Source organism: Silene latifolia, chromosome 6 (assembly GCF_048544455.1).
Source record: "Silene latifolia isolate original U9 population chromosome 6, ASM4854445v1, whole genome shotgun sequence".
Classification (NCBI taxonomy): Eukaryota; Viridiplantae; Streptophyta; class Magnoliopsida; order Caryophyllales; family Caryophyllaceae; genus Silene; species Silene latifolia.
In genome coordinates, this window is record NC_133531.1 from 98,000,871 (window position 1) to 98,009,538 (window position 8,668).

An 8,668-nucleotide genomic window follows, 5' to 3' on the forward strand; every position below is an offset into this window, starting at 1 on the left:
AATGTGTATCAAGTCCAAGTGTGATTAAAAAAATCAAATCTCACAGGGGAATGCATGCTATTTACAAGGTTATCTTCTATCAATCTGTAACCGCCTCGAGAACCATACCATTTCCCCTTCTTGCATGAAATATTAGCACGATTTCTTCTGCTAACGACCTTCAAATTATATAAAAGCGCAAGTTGATGAGATAATAAAAAGATTATATAAAGAACTCATTAATTAAAAAATGATAGGTAAATCGTTAAAAGGCGAGGATATTTAACCTGAAACTCCTCACTAGTTCTCATCGCTTTAAAAAGATCCCATTGTTCCTGACTGATGGTGGGACACTTGTTTGCCGGTGGGCTCTTACGCATCTCCCCCGTTGTCTTATCCACATACAACCAATCCCTAGAAACGTCACACTTCCACTGCCTTAGGACACCCCCTGCCTTCTGCATTAAATATTTATCATGGCATTCATCGGCAATATCAAAGGCTTCCTTTATAAGAGCCAAGTATAACTCCGCCAATTTTGGATTCAAATTTTTAACATCATCTAAATGGGTAGGCACAAACTATCTTGTGCAACATCCAATCCAACTGGATTAAAAACCCGCATTTGGACCAGTAGGGAAACCCTTCGAGCTCCATGTTATTTTAAGCGGCTCTTTAGCGGCTATAGCTGCAAGGGCTGCAAGGCACTTCGTTGCACCCCTCTCACCAGGCTTATTATCATCCCCACGCTTATTATTCTTTTTACTAATTTTCCGGTTTTCACCCATGATAATCCTAAAACCCATGACTGAAATAAATGAACAACTTAACAACGTCATGCAGAGTATTATCTAAAACCCCAAAGAGGAATGAAAATTTAAAACAACAGTTTGAGTTTCTAAAATCCTAAACCCTAATAAGAGGAATGAAGTAGATGATGCGGGATGATAAAGATAACAAAGAAGACGAAAAACAAACGGATGCATGAAAAACAAAAAAGATGATCGTCTTAAAACCCTAATGACGAAACACAAAATTAAAGTGAACATACATACCTGATGATGATGATGATGATGATGATGATGATAAAGAGAACGAGCAGGATGATAAGGGAAGGCAACAGAATCTGGGCGTCGGAAACGGGGCGACGGCCGGCAACGAGAATGTAGAAAGCGGGGGAGAGAGAATAATAAACTCAGGATACCAACGGTTGAACTGATGTTGTGTGTGTTTGTGTGGTATGCTGTATGTGTTTGTAAATTAGTTTTTTATTAAGACAAACTATTGACAACGGGACCTCAAAAAAAACCGTTGTTATATGTTAATAACAACGGGTTAATAAAAGTCAACCGTTGTCATAACTTTATAACAACGGTTAAAATATACCCGTTGTAATATATTTTTACCAAATTTGCGCCAAAATGAAATATGTCTAAAAAATCATTGACAACGGGTAGAGGTACTACACCCGTTGTTGAAAATAATAACAACGGGTAGTGTCACTATAGCCGTTGTTGATAGTAATAACAACGGGTAATTTCAATATAACCGTTGTTGAAAGTATTAACAACGAGTAATTTCAATATAACCGTTATTATTGTTTAACACTTTTTTTTTAAAAAATTACTGTAATTCCATTACAGTCCAAACCTGTAACAATACATACTGTAACAGCAGAAGAACTATATACTGCAACATTATTCAGCAATTTCAACAACAACATCCATATCTAATAATAAGATCAAGAAAATAAGACAACACCAGTGATACCCGTCGTTGTGAGAACCAAAAATAATATTTATAATACCTATTAAAACTAACAAAAGCTAGTGGTAACAGGGTCGAACCACAGGGAGGCGAATGTAATTAATAATTGTCTAAATTTAGTCCTAAGGTAACAGTGTGTGGGGGTTTGATTGATTTGGTCTATAGTTAAGGCAATTAAACGAGCTAATAAAAGAAATAGATTAAATCAAATAATAAAAAAAAGGGTACTAGGATGGTCGGTTCACTATAGTTTCGGCGGCAGCATACTATGTAGGTCTAAATCAAACACATGAGGCGGGAAAACAAGAGGTCCTCTCGGTCCACTCTTAACAAGTAGCATCTTTCGATCTCACTACGGGTCCCTAATATCACCAGTACTGACTCTCGTCCTGAAAAGTGACTAAAGATTCTAAACTTTACCTATCTTTCGATCTTAGCATAGTTTAGTCATTTTAATTGGTAGTCTAACAACTTTCCCTATCTTTCGATCTAATGGGTCAGTCATATACTAAGCATTCAACTAGTCGCATGCATTCGATTCGTCAAAAATAACAATTAAAACAAATAAAACGAAACACAGCTCACGTGGCCAGTCGATCGACCAGGGAACCCGGTCGATCGACCGGCGTGCGATTCAGGGTCTACAATCTAATGCCGCCTAATCCTACAGTTCCCCTACATTCTAGCACTATGAATTTAGCTACTTATACTAGGAATGATAACAACGATAAAATTAACGAAATTAACTACTGAATTCATGATTAAATTGATTAAACGAACGATTAACATAGAACAATAAATTGGCTTTGGGAGATCTATCTTAGCAATTCTATACTACGAATGAAAGTAGTAAAACGAAATATCAGAACAGAAGAATACCGCGTATAGGAATTGTAGAGGAAAGATCAAACCGAATGCGAAAGAACTTTATTGAAGGAAATTATTCTAAGCTATAAACCCTAAAGAATTTATGATCATAAAACTGATAAAAACTGAATGTTTTCTGCCTAATATCAAGTTACGTTATATAGGAATATCACGCAAATCTTTATTCCAAAACCTAATGTACAATGGGCTTCTTTTCCTCGATATTTTAATTCACGTTTGAATTACGGCTTGGTCGATCGACCATGCAAGGCAGTCGATCGACTGGACTGCAGTGTACAGTAGCTCCTGGAAGTCGTGGGCTGGTCGATCGACTAAGGGTATCGGTCGATCGACTGGAGTAGCTGATACTTGACTTCTAAGTTCTCGTGGATTTGTCTTTCGGGCCTCGGAATGCGCACCAAGCTCGTTCCTTGAGTAAATACTTCACGTCAAATGCAGTGCAAGATACTCGGGGACGGATTTGGCTTAAAAATCTACTCATTTCCGCATAAATCTTCAATATTACATAAAAATATGAAAGTAGATGAAATGGGGCAAATAGTAGCATAAAACTACACAATTGAGCTCTGAAATGCGTGTAAAATAGGGTGTAAAACATCATATAAATGACATGCATCAAACTTCCCCAAACCAAACCCTTGCTTGTCCCCAAGCAAGAACTAGACTCGATCCTAAAAACCTAATGGAACGAGTTCAATCTCAGAGCGAAATGCAAACTGAAGAGCCTAAACCAACTTAATACAACTAACAATCAATTAGCAATATGAATCATGCAAACGAGTTATATAGTTGTCAAAACACTGCTGAACTGTCAACTATAGAGACTTATCATCATGGACTCTCACGGGTCGCTCATATCACTCAATAAATACAGGTGAGTATATGTAAAAGATAGAAAGAATTCATTTTGTTAGTGACACTCACCTAACTATGACCTATAAGAACATGCCTGCAATATAATATGAAAGTAATCTCTACAACCGTACATATGCATTCCAACCGAACAAATGACCATGACACATGCTGAGGTATATATGGGATATGTGAGGTAATGGGCAGGAAGGGCAAAACATTTATGGGAATGTGGGGGTACAGGTGATCAAGCTAGTACCGTAACAAAACCATATGACAATATCCACTTCTTGCTCAAACTTCAAATCGAAAAGGTGCTATAGCAAGCACAAAACTCATAATCTCCCTAATAAATCAACTCCCCATATGATATAAATGCAACATGGGAGCAAAAATCGCTATATGATAAAAACTTGAATCATGCGAATTGATTTCTTTTCTTCTTCTTGGGCAGCGGTCGATCGACCAAGTTGAGCAGTCGATCGACTGCTTGAACAGTACAACACTCTCTTTTTTCTTTCTTTTTCGAATCATTTTTCTTTTCTCTTTTTTTTTTTTTTGTTCCTTTCATTCCTCTTCCATTTTTCCAAGCAACATCTCAAAATGAGCATATGCCACCAAAAACGTAGTAACAATCCCAAAAACTAGAACTACGAGCTTGACAAGGGCAGGCTAAATGTAGGATGTAGTAGTGGGACAAAAAGGCTATTTTTGGCAGTGTGGAGCTTATGGGTAAAATGAGAAAATGAAAACCTCTACCACATGTGTCAACAAACCACAAACCGAATGCATACAGGTATTAAGCAGATTAAGTTCATATATATGCATATTAATGAAACATGTCTCATAAGGAGTACTACTCACAATCCTAGATAAACTGGTCATAAATGTCACCAGTTACAGGCTCTAAAACTCAGAAAATGATGTAGTTTGCCAAAAATCTAAGTCAAGTCTCAAGTCCAGCAAGTAAATTAACGAAAACTCGTAGACTATGCATATGATTCTACTAATAACATGTCAATCAGCAAGGCTTAGGTAAAAACAGATTCAAATGCAATGTCATCATTGAAATACTACCGTTCCGACTCGACCTACATGCTAAAATAAACGTGCATTTTTTTTGAATTTTGTTGAAATTTTTGCAATTTTTTTTTTTTGAATTTTGTATATATGGAGAAATTAAATTAACAATGAAACAACAATGCAAGACAAAATGTAAACGTGAATGCAAGCAAATGAAATGCAACGCAAAACCCTTCCCCAAACCAAATCGCACAATGTCCCCATTGTGCCAAATCATGTAATGAAGAAAAGGAAAACGGGAATTTACGTGAAAATTAAGTAAATAAGACATGAAGTGAAGACAAGGAGACTCACAAGACTTTAAGCACAGCAAAAGGAAACCTCCCCAAACCAGCGTGAGCTAGGAGGTTTCAGTAGCTAGCAGTGCTACCAATAAGTACCTGAAAAGACAACATATACCACGCATAAAACCGAGAAAGCAATGTTGAAGCGGTAATTATGTGCAAAATTAAGAAAATGGAAGAAATCAGATATATGATGGAAAATAAAGTGGAGTAGAAAACTCCCTTAATTCCGCAAATCGACCAAACATAGCAGGGGAGTGATCGTAAACAGGTACAACAGCGTCCTCGGTCAATCGACCACATTACTCAGTCGATCGACCAATGTGTCAGGAACAGAAGCTCCTGGAACTATGCAGCTCAGTCGATCGACCATAAGGGTCAGTCGATCGACTGGAATAACTGCTGTAACTTTCTGATTTCTTCGAATTAGCTCAACAACTTGAGCTAATGAGGTCTAAAAACCTGCAAATGCACAATAATACGCGCCCAAAATTGCGCAAAACCCAAAGTAACCATCTAAAGTGTTTAAAATCCTAAGCAAAGTTAAAATGTGAAGTCTCGCGCACACGAAAAACGGTAAATAGTCTTAAAAAGCAATAAAATGTTTAGTTTGTAAAGCATTCGATCAACTAGTAATTGATCAAGAACGGCCACGGGATGGCCCATTTGGTTGGCTTCTGGCTACAAGAGGTAGCCTCAACAGTGCTCATCTTCTCAACTGCAACATCCGCAGAACTCAACGGATCAACATGTCAGACATGTTCCCATTCAATGACCTCTTCGTACTCGTCGGAATCCAGATCGGACTCCGTCGCTTTGACCGACTCATCCTCAGGCTCTTCATCAGTGCCATATCTAAGGCATCCTAGACCACATCTTTGAACGATCGGCTCCTTCACAGCTGGAGCAACATGTGGCTCTTCCTTCCCCAAACCAGCTCCTGTAATATCTAAAACAAAAGAGTCTTCCTTCACTTTGCTCCCAATCTGGGGCGGAGGTGTCACAACAGGAGTAGGGGTAGAGATAGGCATATCAGGAAGTATAAAATAAGATTTCTTTTCAGAAACCGTATTGCAAGTGACAGGCCACATGAGGTCTTTCTTCCTAGTTGTCTGGGCAAAGACAATGGAATGCTTGCCTACCTTAAAGGTCAAAGTACCCGAACCAACATCAATAACTGCACCAGCAGTGTGCAGGAATGGTCTACCCAAAATGATAGGGATGTGGGCATCTTCGGGCATATCGAGCCCAACGAAGTCAACAGGGAAGAAAAACTTCCCTATTTGCACTGGGATATCCTCTAAGACTCCTATTGGCTGGACCATAGAGCGATCAGCCATCTGTACTGTCATGTTGGTCACTGCAAACCTAGTCAACTTTATCTTCCTAGCAATACTCTAAGGCATCACACTAATACTGGCTCCTAAGTCACATAAGGCTTTCTCACTAGGAAAGGTGCCAATATTACATGGGACTGAAAAACTACACGGGTCTTCTAGCTTAAGAGGTGCAGTATGGGTCAAATAAGAGCATGACTCCTCAGTGAGTGCGACAGTGTGCACAGTTTCAAGTGACTACTTTTTAGATAAAAGTTGTTTCATGAATTTCATATAAGTAGGCACTTGATTTACTAACTCGAGAAAAGGAACTTGTACATTTAAGCTACGGATAACATTTTCAAATTTATTAAATGATACCTGTTCCTTCGTCGGCACTAATCTTTCCGGATAGGGGACTGAAAGTAGCAACTTAGCCCTCTCCTCTAAATCTCTCATGCCGGCATTGGTGGACTTAGGATGGAAGTCCACAACCTTCTCCTTGTTGTAGCTTGACCCTTCTCCAGACCGTCTCAAATGTGAACCATTAATCGACAAAGGGTCGTACTTCGGAACCGGAAAGGACCCATCAGGCGATCGGTCTGTCCTCAATATTTTCGGGCGATCGTGCCAAACAAGTGGTCCCTCAAGTTATTAGGCATTGGAGGACGAAAAGAATCACTATCAGCAGCACTATCAGTCGATCGACCAGGTTGGTCAGTCGATCGACTGACCTCTACGGGAACAGTAGCTTCTAGTTGTCGCGGACCAGTCGATCGACTGGGTATGTCAGTCGATCGACTGACATACCTGCTGATCGTCTTTTTCTTATTTTTGTTTGTCATAGCCTTCTCCTTGCTTGGTTCCGCCTCATCCTTTTCAGTAACGTCCTCAACCATAATGGGCCCATCAAGGGTAGACCCACTCCTCAATGTAATGGCATTAAAGGTCTCCTTTTGATCAGTTTGAGTCGGTAAATGTCCCGGAGCTCGAGTTGTATTCTTGCTAGCCAATTGGGCAATTTGGCTTTCCAACATCTTCATCCCGGCCTCTCTAGCCTGGGATTCCTTCAGCAACAAATTCTTCAACTCATTGAAATTAGAACCTTGGGCTTGTTGCTGCTGCTGTGGGACATACGGAGGCTTTTGGAACTGTTGTTGCTTATGAGGGGGCACATAGTTCTGCTGCTGCTGCTGCTGTGGAGGTTGAGTCGGATTGAAGACATTTTGGCTACTCCACCTCAAGTTTGGGTGGACATTCGGCTCATAGTATGTGTTTGTCCTATAATGTTGAAAGGCGACACAAGACTCAAAGGGACTAGGACAATTGTCCAAAACATGTCCCTCGGCTCCACATCTTTACGAGACGAAAGGACCGTCTCAAAACAAAGATTTACATGGTAAATCCCTCATTTTGAAGCTCCTCCCAACTCGTACTTGTTAAATCTCGCCGTGAGAGCTTCTAATGCGACTACCGAAGGAGATTCAGACTCTCCTTTGATTTCCCCTGGAATTTCCATACTCGGCTTTGTGGGTGGCCAAGTCATCAATGATCTTCCACCCCTTAGTCTCCCCGTTCTCCTGGAATCGCCATTTCTTTGTCGTGTCCAGGATAGCCCTTTGATCGTCATAGAGCCCATTGTAGAACTGATTGCATAGGCTCCATTTCTCAAACCCATGATGCGGAATGGTTCGCACCAGCTTCTTGAAACGGACCCATGCCTCATGAAAGTTCTCATCAGGCCCCTGTTTAAAGCTCGTGATTTGAGCTCTAATACCATTCGTCTTTGAGGCAGAAAAGTACTTCTTGTAGAATGCCAAGGCCAAAGAATTCCAGTCGGTGAGCCCATTAGCAGCACGGTCTAGATCTCTTTACCACTCCCTTGCAGCATCGCGGAGTAAGAATATAAACATAGTCTCCTTTATCTGGTCCTGGGTCACACCGGTCGGCGGGGGTATAGAGCAGCAATAATCAATGAATATCTCCATATGCTTGGCTGCATCTTCATTTGCAACACCTCCGAATTGGTTTCTCTCAACCAAGTTGATATAAGCAGGCTTCGGTTTGAATTTTCTATCAGCTCCCGGTAATTCGAACCCCTTATATAGATATGCAGCTGTCGGCTCTGAGTGACTGGCTATACTCGCTACTTCGGCCATGACTGGAAATTCTGGAGATGTGACTGTCTGAGCTGAAGAAGTAGAAATGGGTGATGAAGGTGGATCCTCCTCGTATAGCTCGTTCTCGTAGTAACTAGATAGACTACTCAGCTCTTCCTCTGTCGGTAATATCATAGATGATCGTCTCAACTCACGCAAGGTCTTCACAATCTCAGGATTGAAAGGTACTAATTCACCACCCTGTGACCTGCGCATAAGAGGAAACTACAAAAAGAATATGAGAATAGTTTAAGGAACGAATGTCCCTTAAACTAAGAAACAGACTAAAATAAAACAACTAAAAATTAGAACAATTGCCTCCCCGGCAACGGCGCCAAAA

At 40.3% G+C, this 8,668-nt stretch overlaps 1 non-coding gene across 1 annotated transcript; it reads left to right on the forward strand.

Annotated features, from left to right (window-relative positions):
• Window positions 1-7,840: 7,840 nt before the first annotated feature.
• On the forward strand, window positions 7,841-7,947 carry LOC141588970 (small nucleolar RNA R71). The gene has a single exon (XR_012519933.1). It is a non-coding gene; the product is annotated as a small nucleolar RNA R71 (small nucleolar RNA).
• Window positions 7,948-8,668: the final 721 nt, after the last annotated feature.